The sequence below is a fragment of the Lagopus leucura genome, unplaced genomic scaffold (assembly GCF_019238085.1).
Source record: "Lagopus leucura isolate 7727_CA_CO unplaced genomic scaffold, USGS_WTPT01 Super-Scaffold_100009, whole genome shotgun sequence".
Lineage (NCBI taxonomy): Eukaryota > Metazoa > Chordata > Aves > Galliformes > Phasianidae > Lagopus > Lagopus leucura.
The window spans coordinates 28,625,531-28,649,104 of record NW_024962266.1 but is presented as its reverse complement, the minus strand read 5'-3'; the positions used below and the strand labels follow the sequence as shown (position 1 = coordinate 28,649,104).

The 23,574-nt window shown below is 46.9% G+C and overlaps 1 long non-coding RNA gene across 1 annotated transcript in view; it reads left to right on the top strand.

Moving 5' to 3' along the window:
• The window catches only part of LOC122181477, a 20,262-nt gene extending 5,365 nt beyond the window's left edge, over positions 1–14,897 (top strand). Inside the window, exon 2 of the long non-coding RNA XR_006179440.1 lies at positions 13,451–14,897. This is a non-coding gene — a long non-coding RNA (uncharacterized LOC122181477). The remainder of the gene's footprint in view (positions 1–13,450) is intronic.
• The last annotated feature ends 8,677 nt before the right edge of the window (positions 14,898–23,574 follow it).

The following is a 23,574-nucleotide window of genomic DNA, read 5'->3' as shown; positions in this document are numbered from 1 at the left end:
AAACAGGAGGGGGGATGCTGTTAACGAGGGTGGATGGAGATAGGACAAGGGGGAATGGTTTTAAGCTGAGACAGGGGAGGTTTAGGTGAGATATTAGAAGGAAGTTTTTCAGCCAGAGGGTGGTGAGGCACTGGCACAGGTTGCCCAAGGAGGCTGTGGATGCCCCATCCCTGCAGGCATCCAAGGCCAGGCTGGATGTGGCTCTGGGCAGCCTGGGCTGCTGGTTGGTGACCTGCACACAGCAGGGGGTTGGAACTGATGAGCGTTGTGCTCCTTTGCAACCCAGGCCATTCTACAATATACAATTCTTTCATTTGCAAATTGAATATTTGACCAGGAATGAGCTGGGGCTTCTAAACTTCTGTTTGCTTTTTCCCCGTGCTTTTTCCCCGAGATACAGTAAGTGCTGCAAAAGGCTTTCATGGCTCAAACCTTAGCTCAGTAAGTTCATAGTGGGCTTGCTCTATTAGCTTACAAGCTGCACGTAGTGAGTGAGATCTGGAGACAAAACTGACAGGTACAGCATTAGGATGGCTGAAACATTTTCTGGCAGGCTGCCCCAAAAGTGCAGAGCTCCAGAGGTAGGGCTGGGGGCACAGAGCTGAACACCTTGGGTCTGCAGGAGTCCTTTTGCAAAGCGACGGGAGGGAGGAGGTTCTGAGCAAAGCTGCATTGCCTCTTTCTGTGCCAACTTAAAAGCAGATTGCTATCAGTTTGAATGCATCTGATGAAAACAAACTTATTCAAGCGAGTTCCATGGAATTATTGCAGCAATCATTGCTCACTTTGTAAGGCACTGCTTTGCCACACTCTGAACTTCAGGCGTTTAGAGACAGATGAAGCTGGCTCCCATGCAAACACCTTGCAGCTGTCAGAAGGGTGTTAGGAAGAAAACATGCCCTTAATTCAGTGAGTTCTTTGCTGCCAGCTGTTACCACAGAGTGGGGCTGGGCATGAGGCTGCTGCTCACCAACACTGAGCTACCAGGAGAAATGCGCCTGTGGCAGGGCAGGGAGCAAAGGCTTTTTCCTTGCAAAGCAAGCCTCTGTGCTCCTGCATTTTCGGACCTGATGTGCACTCAGAGCATGCCATGGTCTGTTACATTCGCTGAAATTTCACTGCCTGTTTGTTAGGCTGCAGTATTCTTCAAATGCAGGGCAGAGAAAGCTAATGTGCTGTTGGCTTTCTTCCCAAGAGGTGTTAAAGTGCCTTTTGGGTGCCCCAGAACTACTCTGTGCTCTCACTTTTGCTCAGTACCGGTCCCAGCTTGACCCTGTGCTGCTCAGCTCCCAAGTTTGACACTCGTAAAGCATTTTTCCAACCAGGGATTTGTGCTTGTTGGTAATTGTGCTTGGTACACCTGGGTGCACGCAGGCTGAGCATCACTCCCAATCCCTCTCTGCCTGATCCTGTTCTGTCTGCAGCTCTGCAGCTGCAACCCAGAGTTGCAGGAAAGCTAAAAACATAGCTGAGCATCCAGCAAATGACAAAGCACACAAATGAAACCTTAGGAAAACTAACGTGCTAAAGCTGTTCACCCAGTTCCACAGGCTTTGTTCACAGATGGTTTTATTTAGATCTGTGAGCTGGTGTAAAGTGATGAAAGCAAAACACTTGTTGGATAAATCACAGCACCAGAGCTGGGATTGTGTGAACTCTCCAATTAAACTTGACAACTCCTTAAAAAATTGAATCCCACAGATGCAATATGACAATTCCCAAAGTGCAGAACAAACGTGGCATGCTGGATTCAGCTGTTTCCTTGCAGGACTGCTGAGTCAGCATCATGCTTAACTAGTAGAAGGTGGAGGAAAAGCAGTTAGCATGTTGACACCATATGTGCAAGTCTGTGTGTCACTAGGGTGCAGATTGAAGTAATTTGGAACTTAAATGTTTACCAGTGGGCTTTCTGCCTTGTAGCTGATAAGGGCAGCCTCAGCAAGGTTAAGAAAGCCTTACAGTAACTGACAGCTTCTCCATTTAATGGATAATTTCAAGGGAAAAACGAAGCCGGGAGGTCAGTTCTGACCTGCTACTGGACATCTGTCCTTGTGCTTCAAATACCTCTCCATTTAGTTCAAGTGTTTAAATTAAACTTTCCAGAAGCTGTGGTTTGATTTCTCCCCAGGTATCCGAGGCGTTCCATGCTGCGGTGAGTTGGGCAGGCAGGTTTCTTATATTTGGAGAGCTTATGAAAAGGAAAGTGAGAAATGAATCACACCAGAGGGGCTCAGTCTATTTTTATTAGCAGAGCAGGATGTGAATACGAAGATCTATAAGAACCATGGAGCCATTAAGGCTGGAAAAGCCCTCTGAGATTGCTGAGCTCAGCCCTGTGTCCACTGCCCACATCCCCACAGTTCTGGAACACCCCCAGGAGTGACACCTCTCCCCAGCCCTGGGCAGCTGTGCTTTGGAGAGGTTTTCCCCCAGCAGCCAATCTGACCCTGCCCTGGCACAGCATGAAGCCAACACCTCCTGTCCTATTTGCTGCTCTCTGGGAGCAGAACAGACCCCTTCTTGCCCCTCTTACTGGGAGCGAGGGACCCAGAGCTGAATGCAGCCCTGAGCTGCAGCCCCGGCAGTACAGAGGGATGCTCACTTGCTGCTCTGCTGGGTGGAGAGCAGGTTCTGCGTTGTGTCCCTGTGCCCCCTGTCCCCATGCTGCCCCCAGCCCCATCCTGCGCATAGCCCTGGGCAGCTCTAGGGAGATGGAAGCAGAGAGGGAGCAAAACACGTTCAGTGTAACTTCCTATATCTAAGCATTATGAATTGGAGGGAATTAGTATCCTTAGCAGGCTCTGCCACTTGTCTGGAGCAGGACATGTTTATTTTATAGGAGTCAATGTGCTTCTGTGCTGAAACAGAGCGATATCGAGGGCTGGAGAATGGACCCTGGTTTGCTTTTCATTCATTTCTAAATGGTCAAACCTCATAATCTGAAATGTGATGATGAATGACTCCAGAAATGCACTCTGTGGGCAGAAACCCCTCGGTTTTCTTTGCTTGGGTTAACTTGTAAGGATACATTTGCTGCAGACTTGCAACTACGTGACAAAATAAGACACAGAGCAACTGTTACAGTTCCACGTCCTTCCCTGTCCTGTTTTCTGAAGCAGCCGTTGCCCCATAAAGAGAATGTGTGCGATGGCGAGGATGAATTTGCTCATCTGCCTCTGTGCAGAGCGGGGATCGATGCAGCACTGCCTTCTGCAGCTAAGTTCAGTGGCTGGGGAGGGGATGTGATGTGATGGGATGGGGGCCCAGCTGGGGGCTGCCTATGGCTGAGGATGGGACCACAAAGTCGTAAGTGATGGCACTGCCAGTCTGAAAATGCTCTCAAATGTTATGTGCTTACCAGATTAAAAAAAAAGCACTCTTGCAATTGAAAGTTCATTATTTATTGGCTTGCCAACTACTTCAAATAACAGCAACTAGAGCACTGTTTTCACTGGAGTTAGGCGCAGATGCTGTTTTAGTTGGGGTTTGACGTTGTGATGAAGATGTCTGGAATTTCACTTTATTCCTTTCCTCATGTTGGTAGCAGTGCAGGGACAGGAGGCTGTCCCCTAGCTGGCGAAGTAATGTTTTTCTGTACCTGATGAATAGTTTGGTGCAAATCATAGTGAAAAAGAGGAGAAAATGCAGCCTATCACTGCAGGTCTGACCTCCTCACGTGGCTGTGCTTGCAGCCTCCAGGTGTGCAGCTGAGTGCTGTGTTGGGCACAGGGCTGGGGTGGGCAGCGGGGGGCACCTGCAGGGCATCCTCTGCTACGAGTCCTCAGGCCCTGCAGGGAAGGACTGAGTCTGACAGCTGGTGTGCTCAGGTGGCTGGCACCTACCCCAGCTGGTGGTGAGGATCCTGCTTGCACAGTTTATATCTTTCCCATGCTTACTGCACTTGCTGGGATGTGATGCTGATGTTGGAATGGGATCATAGAATTGTTAGTGCTGGAAAAGAGCTTTAGGATCCCTAAGGTCAACCCGAACCCATACCTCCATGCCCACTGGTCGTGTCCCTCAGTGCCACGTCTCCACAGCTCTGGACTTTGTCACATGCAGTTCAGTGCCTGCAGCACGCTGTAGGTCAGGCTGGCACTGCACGAGTGGGACATTTGTGTCTCTGCTCCGTGTGATTAATGGCTGTAACCCGCACTTTCAAAATGCAAAAGCAATTAAATAAATCTTTTTATGTACGCTCCTTTTCATAGGAATCAATAGACGCTGAAGTGTCTCTAAAGCCGTGTTTATCTTGTATTAAATCAGCTGTAATTGTGAAACCTTCCTGCAGCACCTGTTCTCAATTCGCTGCTGTCCTTTGGTGGCAGCTCAAAGTGGGTCCCCTGCCCTGCTGTCAACACACCTCTGCTGGGCTGTGTGTGTTGCTGGTGTCCTGGCTAATGGTGGAACCTGAAAATGCACATTCCTGGGGGATTTGTTTGGAGCACTGAGCTTCCAGCTTCTCCCTCACTGACCGTCCAGGCTGTGGACTCACCTGGAATATCTGCATGTGATGCAGAGCAACCTGCTCTGATGGGAGGAGGGCTCCTGGGTCAGGAACAGTGTCCTGTGGTGGAAGATGGGAGTGTTGTCTCCTCCCTCCTGAGCTGCCTGGCCCTGTGCATCACAGTGCTCCATTACCAGCTCAGGGCTCACCGAGTGCTTGTTGGAGAGATACCTGAAATAATGGAATACTTCTGAAATCGCTTCCTTTATAAAACAGCCAATGTGGATTTCTTTTTTCTTTTGAATGCTATTTTAGCGTGAACTGGCAATCGCATTTAAATGAATGTTTAGTCTGTGAGCCATTGAGAAAATCAATACCAAAGCTAACAGGATCTCCTTTATTTTTCATCCAGCTCTCTCTTTGGAGAGAGGGCTGGAGCTCCAGAAACAAACACCATTGGAGCCCTTCTCTGAATTCTGCTGACAGCTCTGTGTTGCACATTGGAACTTGTGCTGCTCAGTTTCCACCTCTGTCCATACAGCCAGGCTCTGGCTTCCATGAGTGCCATCCCCACCCCTTTCCCTGCAGACACTTCTGCCCTTTGTTCAGCCCTCTGGGACTTTTGAGCTCTCCTCAATTCATAGGATCATGGAATGGCTGGGTTGCAAAGGAGCACAACGCTCATCCAGCTCCAACCCTCTGCTGTGTGCAGGCTGCCAACCAGCAGCCCAGGCTGCCCAGAGCCACGTCCTTGGCCTTGAATGCCTGCAGGGATGGAGTGTTCATGAACTACCTGGGCAAAACTACTTGCTTCCTCACAACATGCTTAGGGTTAATTTCATTAGGCTCCAAAAAGTGCTTCATATCTTTCAAGCCTGTTTATTTCCCAGATCTGGCATTGGGACCGAACCTCTGCTGCTGCAAGTAATTGTGTTACGCATCTGGTCCTGACCCACAGTTTTTCTATGGCAAGTTAGGTTAAAACAAAGAGGAGAGCCCTCTGCTCTGACCCCCTCTGGGCCCCTATCCAGGGGGCAGCAGATCTGTGCTTCCCTTCATCCTTCTCATCCCCTTCCTCAGCAGTGGGGCTCTGGTGCTGGAAGCAGTGCATGCAGTGCTCATGCCACGTGCCTGTGTTGCTTAGGGTGGATGTGATGCTATTTAGTAGAGTGTCTGCTTCAGGAAAAAGAGAATACACAGCACTGCCTTGCCTTAGCAAGTGATTGACTTCTTCATGGGATGCCTACAAACTGCAGTGAGCTCTTTGAGGCCCCGTGCTTGGTTTTGTGCTGGCTCTGGTCACAGCAGCAGGGCTCACTGGGGGCAGCTCGCTGTTCTGTGGGTCTGTGCGATGGGGCAGAGGCTTTGAACTCAGCTCCTGCTCTGCCCACAGGGAAAAATGACACGGGACCTTGGTGGTTGTTGTTTTAAATGAGAAATGCTATGTTACAGAATGCTGTTGTTTGGTTTTGTTTTTTAAGAACTGCTTCTGTGTTTATTTCTCTTCACGTGGTGACAGCTTTGTGCAGATCTGAGTTCTGGCACCCAAAACAACTCCAGGACATGGGAGCCTTCACATGATTTTCATTATGTGCTTTTGGCATTGTGTGTGACGTGCTTATTGGTTGGTTGTTTTTTTTTTTTTTTTAAAGCAATTCATCTTCAGCTCCGTTCAGAAACTGTTTTTATACAGAGATAATGTTGATAACATCAAATGCATTTCTGTACTCTCAGAATATGAATGCACATCTCGCTTCCATGCTTTTCCTGACACTCCTCTTTGAATGGCTGGAGGTTCATAGGAAGCTCGTGGCATCCCCCCAACCTATATGAGCTGACTCTTCGGGTTCCTTGGTTCACTGCCTCCATAACACACATGGTTTTCATGAAAGCATGAAGCAGCAGCTCAGCCCAGAGCCTGGGGAGGTTGGAGCAGCCATCTCACACAGCTGGGGATGGGGCTGCCTGAGCCGTGCTGCACTGGGGAGCACACAGCAAACGCTGCCATTACGGTCCCATGGAACGCCCTCCTCTGAAGAAGAACTGCGTGCAGGGTGCTTTGAAATAGCTCTTCCGTGTTGCTATTGCATTGCTTTGATAAATAATTCTTTGTTTTTAGGAAATGCTCTGATAGCTCTGTATGTCCAGCCTTTAAAGGCTGGATTTACACCCAGCGGAGCGGGCTGTGGATTCCAGGGTTTGTTAGTAGAGGGGTTAAAGCAACAAAGCCAGCTGAGAACTTATGTCTAAGAATGGGTGGGCTCACTCTGTGGTGGGAAAGCTGCAATACAGCATCTTCAGGGCCACACAGAGCAACAGACTGAGGTGCAGCAGTAGGAGTATCTCACTTTCTCCACATCCAATTTGCATGAAGGTGTGACAGGACCCAAGTGCTTTGGACATGACTTCTCAATATGTACTTCATGTAATCTGGTTCATGAATTCAGCAGGACAACCTGGGAGGTGTTGGTTTCTTTGCAGTCTGAACTCTTAGTAACTTCTTTTTTGCATTACTGCATGCTTTTGTACTGGAGGCTGCTGAGTCTGTACTCCCAAAATACGGCTGAAATCCTACAAGGCTGAAATAGGAACTGATAGAAATATCAATGGCTTAAAAAACCTGCTTGTACATCTGTACTTTTCTTCCTGGGTGATTAGCAGACTCCTGGTAGCAGGGGAGGAATACGTGAAGATTGTGTCCATATGTTGCTGTAATGAAGCAGCTCTGCAGCCCAAGAAGTCCTTGGGCTCCCTGCTTCTCATCTGCACCCACCAGGCCCGCACTGAATTTAGGTTTCCCCACTCACCAGGGGCTCCCTGCAGCAGCTCAGCTCCCAGCCTGAGGGGATGAGGCTCTGCCCACGGTCGCAGTGTTCAGTCTGCAGGCTCATCTGCACCAATGGCCCAATCGTGTTGACTTGCTCTAACAGCTCATGCAAATGTGACAAGATTCAAGTTGTTGACTTAAAGTAAGCAGTGCAATCTTACTGCTTTTCCCTGACTGCACATCACAAACTGCTCTTTTGGAGTATTTATGTTGACAGTTATAATCCAAGAGATATCAGTCCTTCCTGTGTTGTTCAGAATTCCCATTTTTTCTTTGGATGTGTTGGAGAGAAAGGATCTTGCCTTACTTAACTGCTTAGAACATGTTCAGTTGCTTTCTGTAAACCAGTTAAAATCTTTTCTTCTCCAACCAGTTCTGAGAAATAAGTGATGCTTCTTCATTAATGGAAACTTACATTTTTTTTTTTTATACCAAAGTGTGTTTTAGATGTTTGCCTCAGATGGGAGTTCTGCGGAATGCTCAGCTGACTTTGCTGGAGTTGTCTGAAACACTCTGGTTGCTTTCTCACTTTTAATAACATTAAAGGCACTTACAAGTTAATGTTGCTGTGAAGGGAAAACGTTCCACATTTTGTTGGAATGATGTGCAAGTCCCAAAGCTGTGTCAGCAGACAACAGCACACACGTTTGTGGAACTGATTGTTTCTGGTTCTATTGGCTCTGAGTGTACAAGATTTTGGATGTTTTCTCTGGCTACACTCCTGATGTTCTGAGTTAATATGTTGCATGTGTTTGCACGGATGTGTACAGACAGCACGTACATTCTTGCTGAGGAACAATTGCTTTTGGAGTGCGGACTGCAGAGAAGAACTGCTGGAGTTCAGCCTCGGTGCAAGTTGCAGTCGCACAGGCTGACCTCTCCTCACCCCAACCTCCTGTCAGGAGCCGTAGGGAGCAATGAGGTCTCTGCTGAGCCTCCTCTGCCCCACATGAATGCTGTAGCTCCCTCAGCTGCTCCCCACAGTTCTGTGCTCCAGACCCCACACAGCATTGCTGCCCTTCCCTGGGCAAAGTCCCTCTGAGACTGCAGCAGATCCCATCCCCAAGCCTCAGGCCCTCCCTGCTGCTGCTCTCTCCTTGGCTCTCACATTCCACAATCTGACTTTTCTGCTCCTTTACTGGATCCTCCAGCCCCAAGCTGGACTCCATGCCTGCTGCCTTCCCCCTGCTCTCTCCATGCCCACCACTGCCCTGCAGGGCTGCCATCAGCAGCATGGCCATGGGAACATGGGAGCAGTGAGATTCCACTAAAGCAGGTAGCTGGCATTGAGCAGGCCCACGTTTGGATTGCCAGAAAGCAGACATGGGATTGTGCTTCCCTACGTAAATACAGACCATTTGCCTTTATACTAATGCTGTTCTTAATGGATGTGGGAGGGACTCTGAGAAGAACTGGGGAAAGCAAACAAAAACAGAAAGCCATGGCAGTAAATCAGGAAGTAAATAATTTACTCTTCTCAGAAATGGATCTTAAAAATTGCATTTCATTTTTTTTTTTTTTTCAATAAGAGAGATGGATGCTATTAGGCTTAGACACCTGTTACTCAAAATCTAGACTGGGAGAGAGCCAATCCTGGACTTGCATGTGGTCTATATGATACTCCTGCTGCTGCCAACAATGAAAACAAATTACAGTCTCAACCAGCTGCAGGAATTTACTGAGGAATACAAGTTTCCATGATCTCTATGCGTTCTCTGAGATTTATTTTAAACAGAAAGCAAACCAACAGTAAGCCAGCTCTATTTCCTCCTGCCAACCCTCGCTTAATGTGAATCACACTTGCTTTCCTTCTCCTGGTCTGGTATAAAATCACAGTTACTTTTTTACCTCTCGGGTTTCCATGATGGTTGAGGAGGGCAGCATCTAAACCTTGGAAATGAGTAGGAACTGAATGATGCCAACTACAGTTACTGTTCTATTTCAGTGGTGTAGAAAAGTGGGATGTCTCCACGAAAGACCATTCAAAACTTGTGTATTTTACTGTTTTTATTTTTCATATTGAGCGTGTAAGCTTTGTGTGGCCAAGGACACAACAGAATGTGCTGTGGGCCTTCACTTGGTCCCCTTCTTGGTCATTTTAGGGCAGCACCCACAGGCAGTATCTGTTGGAGCTAGCTGGCCTTTTGAAAGCTCATGTTGTAGAAGGGCATTCTCAGGCCTGTGGCTCAGCATGGCGCTGGTTCCTGTCTTATAAAGAGGAGCTAACAGGGTACAGCTCATGTGAGGCTGTCCCTGGGGGCTGTGGGTTGGTGGCAGCCCTGCAGCTGTGGCAGTGGGGCAGTAGGATAGCGCTGGTTGAGCTCAGCAGCTGCTCATTGTGTCTGCTTTGGCACACAGAGACGGTGAGAGACGGCATTTCTGTTCAAAGAGATTTGGGTTCTTTCCTACCCTAATTATAATAATTAAATGATATTCAATTACAAGACTTCAAGTGAATATTTGTTCCATCTCATTAACTGATGAGATGAATTAATGGCCGAGGGTTGGAGCTAGGTGATCTTTAGGGCCTCTTCCAATCCCCATTGTTCCATGGTTTGTTCTAGGACTCTGTTCTGTTTGGAGCATCGCTCCCATTGTGCAAACTGTCGTGGATGGAAGCATTCTGGGCTCCTGGATTTGGGTGTTGCTCTGTGCACCTCAAAACTGCTGAGCAAACAGCAGCTTGCTGCTACATGCAGCTGTGAATGGCGTTTCCCAGTGTTCGTTATGCAGCCTGTCATGTGCAACTTCTCATGTTTTGTACCTTTTCCATTTGTGCCTGAGCTATATTCAATAATTTTACAAGCGTCTGCAGTTCTAAACATTATTTTGAGTTTTATATTCAAATATATTTAAGCATGCAATAGAAGACAAGAGCATTCATATGCTGCAAAACAGCATCGATTTTCTCTCCTTAGAGTCTTGGTGGCTTGCAGGCTCTAGTGCTGAAGGCAAGGTCCTTCCATAGAAGCCCACCTCTGGCCCAGTCCCTCTGCCTGCAGCATCCTGCAGTGTGTGGGGAGGGTGAGCCTCAGCCATCCCTTGCTGGAGATCAGCCTGCCTGCAGCCCCCGCTTAGATGAACATCCCCAGAGTCAATTGAAGGCACCAGTGCACAAAGCCACACAGGAGTGAGGTCACCCTGCAGGACCCCAATCTCCTCTTCTTAAGGCCATATTTGCTAATGAAATATGCTTGGTGCCAGTGTGCCTCTCCTCTGGGCTCTGTGTCCTATGGTCCCGATATTCCTCCTGCTTCCTTCTGCGGCCATTAGGTTGATTCTCCACATCCTTTGTGAGAGGCGTGTGCTGTGTGCCATCCCCTCTGTGTGTGGTTTCTTGAGGATGGAAGCAACACCTAAGAGGGCAGGAGCTGCTGTGCATGTGAGCGTGGGTTTGTTTTTCACCTCCCACTCGAAGGATGAGGGTTTTCTTTGGGGAGATAAGGCTGAAGTGCCTCTTGGAGGCTGGGGAGAAACTGAGGACTTGTGCTAATGCTTCTAGGATTAAGAATAGATTGAATGAGGGAGTCGAGGGCATAGGTGGGAACAGTTTTCCATGTAACCTTCTCAGAGCCTTACGTGGGCAGTTTCAGTCTCTCATCTCCCTTCTCCATTGGTTGCCCTTAAGAATTTACAGCACAGTTAATATAACATGTTTGCTGCTGAGGACCTGCAAGTTCAGAGAGCTGGATTCCTACTTTGTGTACTGCCCCTCCAGTACTGTGCAGCTGCTCTTGGGGCACCTCTGTATCTGAGCTGCTGCGTGGTACAAGTGGTGAACTGTGCCTTCCTGTGTGCATGTGTGTGCTGTCAGTATCTGTGCTCCCTCAGCTCTCCCACTATCAAATCTGAAGGCAGAGCCCAGCTAGCTGGTGTTGAGGCCAGTGCCACTGTGTGCCAGCCTGGGGATGGGGCTCTGTCCTGACTGCACACAGCTGCAGAGGGGGATGTGTGTGAGCTGTGTGCAGTCTCTCTTCTGTATGCCTCTCTTCTGTACAAGAAATGTCCAGGAATCTCCTTCTGTATCTTCAAGAGGAATGTTAAATCTCTCCCTGTATTCATATATGTGTGTGTGTGAATATATATGCGAACAAGTGAAAACCAGGATATCAAAGTTCAGAAAACTGTTGCATATGGATAATGAATGAAAACGGCGGATCAGAACAGACGCTTCTGCAAAGTCTGGTTTTGAGTAGCATTCCTAAAAGTGGGAAGGAGCTAAAAGAGAAATGTAGTAGGAAAAGCATAACTGCCACCAGGGTTTCAGATGATCAAAGCCTTCCCTTGAAAAGTCTGTTGCTGATGCTGTGTCGCATCTCTTTGTGCTGTTCCTGAAGTAAAACCAAAATATAGTTGATTTTTGGGGACGTGAACAAAATTTAGCTTTGCTTTAAGTGAATCTAGAAGGTAGAAACGTTGCTGCTTATTAGTTTTCCCCCTAAAATATGTATCTTAATTGTCGAGATGCAGTGTTCGTTACTGCGGGCAAAATGAAATCTGCACGCACTGAATTGCCTCTGGCTAGCAGATACATTTCTAGGGTACACAATATTTTAAGCAGGTAGCATAGAATAAGTCTCCAGGCCAATCTGTTTGTAACTAATGAAGTATTCACAGAATGCTTCCAGCAATAGAATTGTAACAGATGTCACCTGCCACTCACTAAGAAGCACGCAGGTAAATTTTAAACCATCATTTCTATGGCAAGATATTTGGAATGCAAGCACAGAAACTCAAACTGAGCTATTGCAGGGATCTCTGGACTGAAAAGTCCATCAGTTGAGTATACTTTTTAATGAGGTGACAGATTTGATGTCTGAGAACCATGGTTTGTAAAGAACCTGAGTTTCAGATGGCCTCAACTCTCAGCTCTGTCAAGGTAAGACATCAGTTTCATTTCTCTCTCTGTAGTGTGGGATTGGTGAGAAACGCTTCTTTTCTGTGAAGAGCTTTAAGATTTTTCACAGGAGTATTAACAAATGCTCCTGAGTTGGAGGGCCCTGCCTTCAATAATGGCTTCTTTCACACCGCCCAAGGACTTCCTTTGAAATCTGTGGCACAATACCAAACAACAGAGACCAATCTTGCTCTAGTGTGTGGTCCCTATAAAGTGCAGGTCTTCCTCCATTGTTACAGGCCTATTTTTAGCTGTGTCTCAGTGTTGCTCTGCACCAGAAAGGCGGCTCAAAGTCCTGGTGGCTTCAGAAAAGCCTCTTCTGTTTTTCTTGCTTGTGATGCCAGCCTGACTAGATCACGTCTAACTATTATTGGTAAGAGCGGCCCCAATAAATAGGAGAGAGATTTCTTAGCTCATAAAGGTTAGAAGATTAAGTGGGAGAAAAGAGAGTGAATGACCTCACTTGATTTGTTCTCCAGCTGCTGCTGATCAGATTCATTGCTGCAATTCGTGTTGTAATGGCTGCTGGGCACAACCTGGAGGAAGCCACTGATGACTTCAGACTGAGTGAGGGTGTGTGTGAACGTCCAGACTGAGCGCTCCAGTGGCAGAGGAGTTCTGTCCTCTGTCAGATCTCATTGATGGGGGCATTAAAATTCACAATATGGAATCATGGATGCTGCAACTCAGCTCTTCTGATTCCTCCCTGCCCCCTTTGATCCCCTTTCTTTTACCTTCCCCTTTGTTCCGGACCCGAAGCGGAGGTTATTAGGGAACCCAGCTGCAGATGTACCTCTGTGATTTGCTCTCTTTGAAGAGGAGCTCAGTGCTCTCCTGCAATGCAATCCTGAGCGATCGCCTCGGCTGCACGGACGGCAGCCCAGCCCTGAGAGTGTGTGCTGAACACTCTAAGGCACCCAAAAAACCCAGGGAGAAGTTAGCAACACCGAGATTTTTCTCCAGTGTTCATGATTATGACAAGTAAGATTATGCAAAATACCTTTTGGGGTTTGAAATAAGGCATCATTATTACCATCAGTTATCCAGCTGTATGAAGACAGCTGAAAAATGTACGCACTTCTGTTCATTTTAATAAAAATATTAAAACACTCAGAGGAGATGTGCCTCTAACCTGAAACGCTGCAGGAAGCCATGCAGATAGCTTGTTTTTAAATTTAAATTGATGTGGCTTCAGTATTAGGATGGCTTGGCATTAATGGCATCTATAATTATTAATGTTTCTATAAATACACAGGCTTTTTTGCTTTTATCCATGCAGACACCTAATGTGAAGGCAATCGGTTTCCTAATGCTCTCTTCACCTCATCTGCCAGTACTCTGTTAAGTACCGATAGCATCAGAGCAGGTAATGAACTCGGCTTTGGAGAGATAATGGTGTTTATCACACTGACAAATGCGAGGGCCTTAAGGATAGGTCCACGTATTGCTGCACAGTGGCACAGGCATCTTGGGACAGAGCTCCTGGATTCTTGGCCTGACACCCAGAGCAGATGAGTACTGGGGCAATGGGCTGACAGGGCTGCGGTGCTTTGGAAGAGATGGAAGTGCAGAATGGCAGCAGCATGGAAACAACGCGTTCCAAATGAGAGCAGAAGACAGAATGAGAGCTGAGAATACGGCCGCTCTGCGCCTCTTCAGAGCCTGTGAGCTCCTGAGAGGTCAGCCAAAACCTGTCCAAGTGTTACTGCGGTCCGGTGATCTGTGTGTGGCCCTGAGGCAAGTTGCAGTGCGTTGTGCTGGAGCTGTCAGCGCTCCTCGGTGCCCAAACACGGCTGTGGGATGCTATTGCTGAGCAGTCCTACGGCCCTTTGGTGGTGACCTTCCTATTCAGATGAACTCAGCTGCTGAAGTGTTGCTAATTGCCATTTAAAGACCTTATTGCCGGCATCAACCTGGCTGTTATGTAGGCGGCCTCTTGCCAGGAGATGATTATCTCCTTTCTCTCCCTGTGCCCCCAGCGTAGATAAGGAGATCTGCTTGTTGCCTGTCTGAAGGATGGCGCTGCTGACGGGAAGCCGATTGTGCAACGCTCCACCTAACACTGAGCTGCTGGTCAATAAAAGGCAACAAATCAGATTGGAGTTTTATGGGATTAATCTCTAGCAGCTACCACTAACGGCCCTACCAGATCGTGTTCCACTTTGATTGTTCCAGCAGTATCCGAGCTGCTGCTGTGGCCAGCAGTCTGTCACAGCGTTGTGCAGTCATCTTACCTCACCTACCTGCTTGCGATGGTGGGAGTTTCTCTGTCCTTGTCTGCATTGCTCTCCCCTGTCCTGCTGCAGAACTTGCTCCTGTTGCTCGTATGGTTTCTGCAGTGATGCCCTTCGTGCTTCACAAAGTGCTGTGACGACTGCAGTGATTCTCAGAGGGGCTGCCTGCTAGTGAGGATCACACTACCAGTATTTTGAGTATTATTTTCATCAGCCTCAGTGCCGTGGCGGAAAAGGATGCTCAGGGTTCCCGATCCTGCCTGGCAGTGCAGCATGGGCAGAGCCATGGGAAGCACAAAAACCTGCTCTGTTCTCATTAGGGATCGTTATCAGGGCTCACCTCCCCGCAGCTGCACCCAACCTGCCCACGCCTTGAGGACTCTGTGTGCCTGGTGCTGAGCTGAGGGTGTGAACGTGGGCAAGGGCTTGCAAACCTGTTCAGAAGTGACTCTCAAACTTCAAAAATAAATTAACAAAGAATAGAATCCTGTATTGATTGCTTTCACTTTATCTATTGCATGTCCCTGCAAAGAAAACATCAATCAAAATGCTGAGACAAATGTAGTTTTGGGTTAAATTCCTGTGTTTCCAGTTTCACCTCATTGGGGTGTTTCCAGAGTGAGAAGACTCTTCTCATTGCTGAGAACTGCTGATTCTTTCTTAGCTTTTAAAGCAATAATCAAAGCCACTGGATCAGAATCTTTATTACAAATACTGTTTTGTAAAATGCTATTCCTGGGTAAGTCCTTCAGCACAAGAAAGGAACTGACTCGTCACAGAGCTTATTAAATGATGGATATTTTCAAAATGGATTTTGCCACTTATTCGTGTTTGAAATACATACTGATGCCAAAGATGAAAATCTTTCTGAAATCTGAGGAGGAAAAAAATCAATTTGGAAATTCACCTGTCAGACACTCGTGCTCTGTGGCATCCCAAAGACTGACAAAATGTCACTGGCTGTTAACCCAAAGGGGAGCAGGGAAAGTCTGGGGCCTTCAGGCACCTCCTCTTCTGGATGGGGGCAGCTGGGGGTTTTGGCTGCAGTGCCCTGCATCTCAATCTTGACATCCAATGGGTTATGCAAAATGATATTAGTATGCTTGTGTTTCAGGCAGAAACACAAATGACCTATTCAGGAACAGGATAACATTTTTCTCAGTGTCAATTCCTAATTAATGAAAGTGAGAAGACAATTATAACAAGTTTTTTTCCAGAGGAAGAAGTGGAGGGTTTTGTTGTTTGTAAACCTCTGGCTTGGATCTGCTGCACAAAGAGTAGCAAGATGATGGTGTAAAACCAATAGCAGATACAGCTGACCATGGGATAGAAGAGCCAATTCACAGGTTCACGATACAGCTTGCTTAATTAGATTATGTACAAAGTACTGTTTAGGATCTGAATAAAAATAAATATATCCATATTGGAGCTGTGAATTCAGAGCACGTTAGATTGGATGATGCAAATCATATGGCATAGAGCACTGCCAGCCCATCGTGTGCCACCTCAGCTGCGTAGCGCTGGTGATGCATGGTGCAATGTGTGCAGGCTGTGCTGTATAACCAACACAGTGTAACAACTCTCCACAACATTTTTACTTAAAATCATGGCATTTTTCCTACAGATGCCAATAAAGTTTTGATTTTTTTTTTTTTTTAATCAAATGCCTGTTTTTGTTGAAAATCAATGTCTATAAAATTGCGAGCCAGCTCTACTTGTGGGACCCGCCTCTTGTTTCAGTCAGGTCTTCCCACTGAATCACTCTGTGCAGCCTTTGGAAAAGGAGTTTTATGTTTCTGCCTCTTTGCAGCACTGGCTGTTGATGGTTGTTGCTGACTTTAATATTTCATAAATACATTGCAGTGGCTATCTTGTGCTCAGGTCATCTGCATGGCCACAAACAGTAGATTTAAATGTCTCCTATCAAATATGCTTTGGATTTATTCAACTGAAATGTTAACCAAACTTGAGCGTTTAACTGGAGTAATGAGAGAAGTGAGAGGCCTGGGTTTTCTCTGCCTGTGAAAACCACAGTTAGAACTCTCCCTTTTTTTTTTCTCATCGCTTTGCTGCACTATTTACATTTGCTTTTTTTAAGTAGTACAACACCCTAATTTAAGGGCTGACAACCTAATTGTATGTGATTGATAAGCTTATTTTGGGTGAGCTACCAGAATTCACACTGGAGAGCTGTTCTTTTTGGTGTGTGGAAGCAGCTCCTGCTGTAGAGCAGTGCAGGACGTGGTGCTCCTGCAGCAGAGCTGTCAGTAAGCAGCACTAAAGCTGTAGTCCAGCAGCAGGAGGGATGCTGCCTCAGAGAAGGGCTGCAGCTAGAGGTTTTGAAAGGTCCCATGTAACACATACAGAGCTTTCTCAGCTTTGCTGCTTTACGTGATAAATGGTGTCAAGGAGGTTCCTAATATCTGGTTGCTTAAACCCCAATTATATCTTCTTTTAAGCCTGTCTGTGATGCTGCTTGGTGGCAGCAGCACAGATGAGGCAGAGTCGTACAGTTTGGGTGCCCAGCTCGCTGCAGATGTGTCACTGCTCATCCATCCCATCTCACACGTAGGACAAGATTTGTGACACGGCTTTGTCTTCTCACGGAGCAGCCAGCACTGGCACGCTGGGCACGGCTCCTCCTGCTGAGGGAAGCAGCCCGTGAAAATGAAGGAACAGTCTCAAAAAATAGTCAAGGCTTGCTGCTCCAAGGCCTTGCAGAGGGCCTGGAACGTGCTTTGTTACCCTGCATGACCTTCCTTCTGGCTGTCACAAACTAAGGAATGAAATACCAAAATTTTTGTGAGAAGCTGGGGCAGCATTGCTGTGTTCCTCACTATAGCTGTGCATTGGCACACAGAGCTGGCCCAGCCCATCACCTCCCCTGGCCTCCCTGTTCTTCGCTGTACTCACATGAATTTCTCTTCTCCACTGGTGTGAATAGTATCTGGGTTTCCTAATGTTGTGCTACCTTCAATTTAAATTTCACAAATAAATACCCCTGTACTTCCGTGCTGATAATTTAGGGACCACGTGCTGATTATTGTATTTCTGCCCTGCCTTAACTTCTGGAAATCGAGTGTAAATGACACAGCATTACTTTTGCAGCAGAGGTGTTATTTCAAGCCACTTGACTAATCATTAACAAATGATGAAAATTAGAATATCATTTCCCAGATTTTGCTCTGGGCAAACCCGCTTCCCCCAACCCTTCAGTGTTTGATTTCCTGGAGGTGTTCAGATGCTGCTGGCAGTTATGGCAGCTGCTCGCTCTTCTATGCTTCCACACATAGGCAGGAGCCATGACCAGGACTTCTAGGATTTCAGTTAAGCCTTGAAATTAAGTCTCAGATTTCTTACAGTTCTACATGCTACATTGTTTAGGTTGGTTCTTCTCTTGCTGATCTGTCAGTCTCCACCATCAGAATATGTCTATGTGCCAAGTAATCATGCTACTGCATACAGTTTGCTTTGTCTCTGCTTTACTCTTGGCTAGGTTTAGCTCACCTATGCATTAGAGATAACTCTTTATGCTATAAATTCATTTGTGATGCTTTCCAAAAGCACCACTCATGAAGACCAGTAGTTCTTTCTTCAAGCCAACTGGGTTGACTGAATGCTGAGTTTGAATATACCTTCTAAATTGAGTTTGTGTGTCTATGGAGAAAAAGTTACTGCTGGTTTTGTATCTGAAGACATCTGTTCTTTGAATGCACAGAGAGAAATCCAAAGTACAAGGAGGAGATGGAGCAGTACTGGGGCTGCTGCTATAGCACAGATTGCTGCACCATGTCGTGGTTCTCTGTACTTCAAAATAGATACAAGACATTTGGAAAGGCTCGGGGAAAACTAAGGCTATAATGATCTCAGGTCTGAAAAACATGTCTGTGAGAGCAAGGATGAAAAGTTGATCGTTGCTACCAAGCAGTTGTGTGGGAAAGGCTTCTGATGCCATTGAGGTTCCTTAGCTGAAGGCAGACCCAGAGCTAATACAAGAAGCCAAGCTTCTTCAGAAAAATGCTGGAAGTGTTTGATGTTTCCAGTAGGAGTGACCTACCTGGAAGCACCTTGGATTCTCAGACGTATACTTTTTGTTTATCTTTAATTAATATTTAATTTGGTTTTGAGCTAGCCTAGTTTCCTATTATTTTGCATTTCAGATTGAATTTTGGTGTCTGAGAAAGCATACGCTCATGTTGCAGGTTATTTCTCCAGAGGAGCACTAATAAGATTTTGGTTACTTAATGTTATGACATCACTGGAAACATTCTGCCACGTAGTCCTTCGTCTTCACATCAAATGCAATTGAAGTCACAAACCGTTTCTGAAGGTGTTTGTGGTAGAGGCACGTGAAGATATGAACGTATCTGGTGACATAAGCTTACAAACAAAATGAAACAACCACGATAAAAAGAAAAACCAAAAACGTGTTGAGGCTGTAAAGGTTTACACTTGATACAAAGCGCTTCGTGGTGCTGTGGTCAGGTAAAATGATTATGCTGATATTTCAGTTTGAACACAGCACTTTTAAACCTTCTCAGTAGGTCAACAGAGATGTTCATTTTAGGGTAATAATGTCTGTCTCGATCTTCTAAAGTTCCTGTGCTTGTTACTTTAGATTTATTGTTTAAGAATCTGCGCAGGAGTGCTTTGTTGGCAGGTGTTACAGCAGCGACCGGGTTATTTGGAACAATTCAAAACATTTAAATGATGTTGAAAAGCTTTTCCTCACACCGTAGCCTTGCAAACAGATTGATTTATCTACATCACCCTCAGTAGCAGACCCCACGTTACATTCCAGTAAAATTTGTTAGAGTATTTCTTCCGACTGGCTCTGCACGAAGCGTATGTTTGTGTGCGTAAGCGCGCACAGGCAGATGAGTTATGCACCAGAAATAAAAAGTGTGTGCGTTGGCAAGATGCACTTTTTTGATGCGTGAAGCTTATTTTGTAAGCCAACCGTACACGAGCAGATTGTGGTTCATTTCTCACGGTTATTTCAGTTTATTTGACAGATATTGTATCTTTTTAAAGTGCCACACTGAGGATGGACTGTGAGTACTGGGGATAGGGGCCGTGCAGTTGGCCTGAGATGGGTCAGATAAGCCATGCTTTGTGCTGGGCATTCTGCAGCGTTGTTTGTTCTGTTGTTAAATCTCATACAAATTCCTTGTTGTTCAGAAGGATAATTGGAAGGATAAGGTGCCCATGAAATTCCATTTCCTCCCTTGGCCATTAGCATGGCCAGAGTTGGATTCATTTTCATAGTGTAATCTGTGTGCATTTCCTAGTGATGTCAGAACTCTGTTCTTATTATTGAGTACAAATGGAGCAGGTGGATTTTTGGTTAATGGCGCCATGAGAAGCAGACCTCGATTTCCCAGGGAAGTGACCAACATCCCTGATGGCTGATCTGCATCCACCACAGCCCCTCCTCAGTGGCTCTGAAACCCCTGTTGTTAGTCAAAAAAAGTGACTGATATGCAAATATTGTTTCCTCCGGACTCCAGCAGTGCTGTGATTTGAGCATCAATGATGGAAGTGCTATAAGGCACTTCTTTGTAACAGCACTTGGAGATTTACAAAGTCACTATCTGGAGGTTCCTTGGGCTTTTAATCCTAATACCTGGGGAGAAAACATGCAATCCACACAGACTTCCCATCTGATATTTTATTAATGAGATTAAATGGGTAAGCTAAATTATACATGTAAATCAAATAGAGAACAGAGAGGGCTGATACGAAGTCAGCACGTTAATCAGGTTATCAAGTTGGGTTATGTGATACTCTGTGATCAGTGCCCTCAGTCTTATCGCTCAGAACAGGGGGTAGGAGCCCTTGCAGAGGGGATTACTGCGGTACTGGGGGAGGGTTGTGCCCTGCCACCAGCCCCACAGCAGGGGCTGTAGCATCAGGCAAAGTGTCCCAACACCCTGACCCCTCCCTCTCTGCATGTGCAGCCTGTCTGCCTGTCCCACGAGGTGCGGGAGCTGCTCTCCCAGGGCTGAAACGCCTGTGTGAGTGTCAGAGGTTATTTAGACAAAATGCTCCCTGGTGAGCAACGAGATCTGAACACAGAAGTGCGGTCAGGGCTGCTGAGCACAGATTCACAGGTTGTCCGCACTCGTTAAGCTGTGACGCGTAGCACATCCCGTCTGCTCCAAGTTGTAAACTCGGGCTGTGATGGTGAGGGAGCTCAGTGCAAGCTGCTGCAAAGCGTGGATCTCTCGCTCGGGGAGTGTGGTTTAGATCTGATAGTTTCAGCAATGGCTCTTGTGCACATCTCCTGTCTGAAAGATATCCAAGGAACAACTGTTGTCTGTTTGTAAGTTTGGAATATGTCACATATAAAACAGTATTCATTTTGTAAGCTGACCTTCTGTTAGTAGCAAAGATGCTTACCACGGTAACAACTTTGCACTTCCCTGATGCCCCCAGTGCATTTGTTGGTAAGCACTGCATCGTGCTGCTCGTGTACCTGCCTTGAGCTGGCAGAGCTGCACGCTCCTGCAGGGTGCATCACACAAGGTGCTGCCAGGGGGCTGTGTGCCAGCTGCTTAGCTTCAGCTTATGTCAAGTGACCTCTTTGCGTGATGGTTCGCTGTGATCCAAAGGGTTCCAAGAAGTTAAACCATGTCCGTGCTTTTCTACTTTCTGCAGAGTTCTCCTCTATGAAGCTCCTTGTGGGTATTTTCAAACTGCACTTACTTGTATGTCTTAAAAATAGGAAAATGTAGGCTGATCACAAGTTGACAGTAATATCTATGTATTTGGCATCAATATTAGTGAGCTTCTGTCATCTGGCAATTATTTCCATAGTATACCATATGGCGAAGAAAATGTTTTCATTCACCCACATACGACTGCAGTTATTGATAACCCTGTGCTGCACACAGCCCTGTCCCACAGCACTGCCTCAGCCAGCTGGGCCCCAGGAGCCCATGTCCTCTGCCAGGGGGGAGCACCCAAGGCTCAGCACCCAAGGCTCAGCACAGCACCCCGAGTTCTGGGGATCTCCTGGGATCTCCGTGCCTCCTTGAGCTGATCTGCAGGGCCCTGGGCCACTGCTGCTCTTCCTGCTGCCTCGCTAAATGCTGACAGAGAAATTATTCCACCTCTTTACCTTCCCCTGTGCTGCTGTGTGTCCCTGCTCGACTGATGGACACCCAGTGAAAATGACTTGCACCTCGTGGCCTCAGCATGCAGCACCATGCACATAGAATCATAGGATGGCTTGGGTTGCAAAGGACCACAAAGATCATCTCATTCCAACCCCCTGCTGTGTGCAGGGTCACCAACCAGCAGACCAGGCTGCCCAGAGCCACATCCAGCCTGGCCTTGAATGCCTGCAGGGATGCACTCTGAGTATTTTATTGAGCACTTCTGGACATGGTCACAGCCTGGACTTCGCAGAAAATGGAAAATGCACTTTATGGAAATTTCAGCATTTGCTTTCAACCGTGTCAGCAAGAAACACCCACCTGAGTACCATGGCTTCTGAAATTATCTGTGGGAGAGATACTTATTTAAAAAGACATCTCTGTTATTTCAGTACTTGGCAAAACCATTAGTTCCATTTTTCACATGAGATTTAAATATAAAAGGTAGATGTTTGAAAATAGACATACAGATATCTTTTGTTTGAAGACGTGCAAGTGGTGTCTGCGTTTTCCCAGGCCGATCCCTTTCTCAGCTCTCACTGCTCCCACCCCTCAGATGGGATTCCCAAAGGCTGCATTCTGTGAAACCTTCTCCCCATTGGGACTCGTGGCCCCAGAACCCAACGCAGGGAGAGCTCTCATGTAGCACTGCACAGAAACATCACAAAGGGCTCTTTGGAATCGAAAGCTGACAGATTATTTGTTGCCTTCTGTTGTTTGTTCCAATTTTAGGCAACTTGAGCCACGTGTGAAGGATGCTGAGCAGTCTCTGGGTGCTTCTTGGGAGGCTTTGCACTGTGGTTCTGATTTGTGTGATGTGTTCGTGGCAGGAGAGAGAGGCAAAAAGCAGAAATATTGGGGAAGGTTACTGGAGAAGGTTCGTACAGCAGCCTCGAAGCTTTTCAATTAAAATTTGAGAACAAGGATTACCTTTGGGAAGGCTTTATTCATTACCTGTCAGTTTCTAAAGTTCTCTGGCCGTTGTAAACCTTCCAAGGAATTTGTGAATTTAGACACAGAATCTGACTGAGAATACAGAGCAGAGTGGGGAGGGGATGGCTTGTTTGTTTCATGCTGTTGGTTGGAATCGTTCATTTTCTGAGGTGTTTCCCAAAGTTCCCAAGCTGTCTGCCATCTGCTCGGGAAGCAGAAGAGCAGGGCTTTGCTTAGCAGGGATGGTGCCAGGGCAGCCCTCAGCTGGGCAGTGAGCTCCTGAGGATGGTGCTGGACGAGACAGCCAGCAATGAGGTGGGAATATGGGAATAATTCCCAAAAGGTATCTCAAAAGGAAATGTACACATGGCATTGGTCTGTCTGATTGTCCCAGAGCTCTGTGAAAACACCGGGACGGGCTGTTAGCAAAGCTGCCCTGCTGCAGCACAACTCCCAGGCCAGGCATGCCACGAGAGCACTGCTGCCACGGATGCTGCTGGGAACCTTCACCAGGCAGCACAGAGCAGAGCAGTGCCGGCTCCCCCAGCGTGGCTGCAGTTGGCAGCCAGCTGTTGTGTGTGAGGAACTCCAAAGAATGAAAGAAACCCGAATTTATGCAGCACCGTTGCTGTACTGGGAGTGCTGTCCTCCCCCATGGAGCCACTTTTCAATCTATGCCCACATCTGCTGCCTGTCTTCTACTGCCCTCCTGGGCCTGGGGGCAGGTGGGGATGCTCAGGTGAGGGAATTCAGCTGCTGTTGCCTTCCTGGGCTGCTCTGATGGCTGTCAATCAACAACCAGTGAGAAAGCCAGGGCACAGGAATCCGAAAGAGAACAAAATAATACAAAAATTAATCTGGACTATTGTTGATAGAGATTTATGTGGTCTTTTGTGAAGGTAACAGAATGCTATTCTAGACGTGGCTTTTGCCTTTATTCGAAGATGAACAAATGATTTGTTTGTTCATTAAGGTCGAGCAAAGATGACATCCAATAACTCCCCAAAGATTACAGAGCTCTCCCTAAAATCAGCTCTGGACTATCACACCCAGCCTTGTGCTGGGTGACCCAAGCA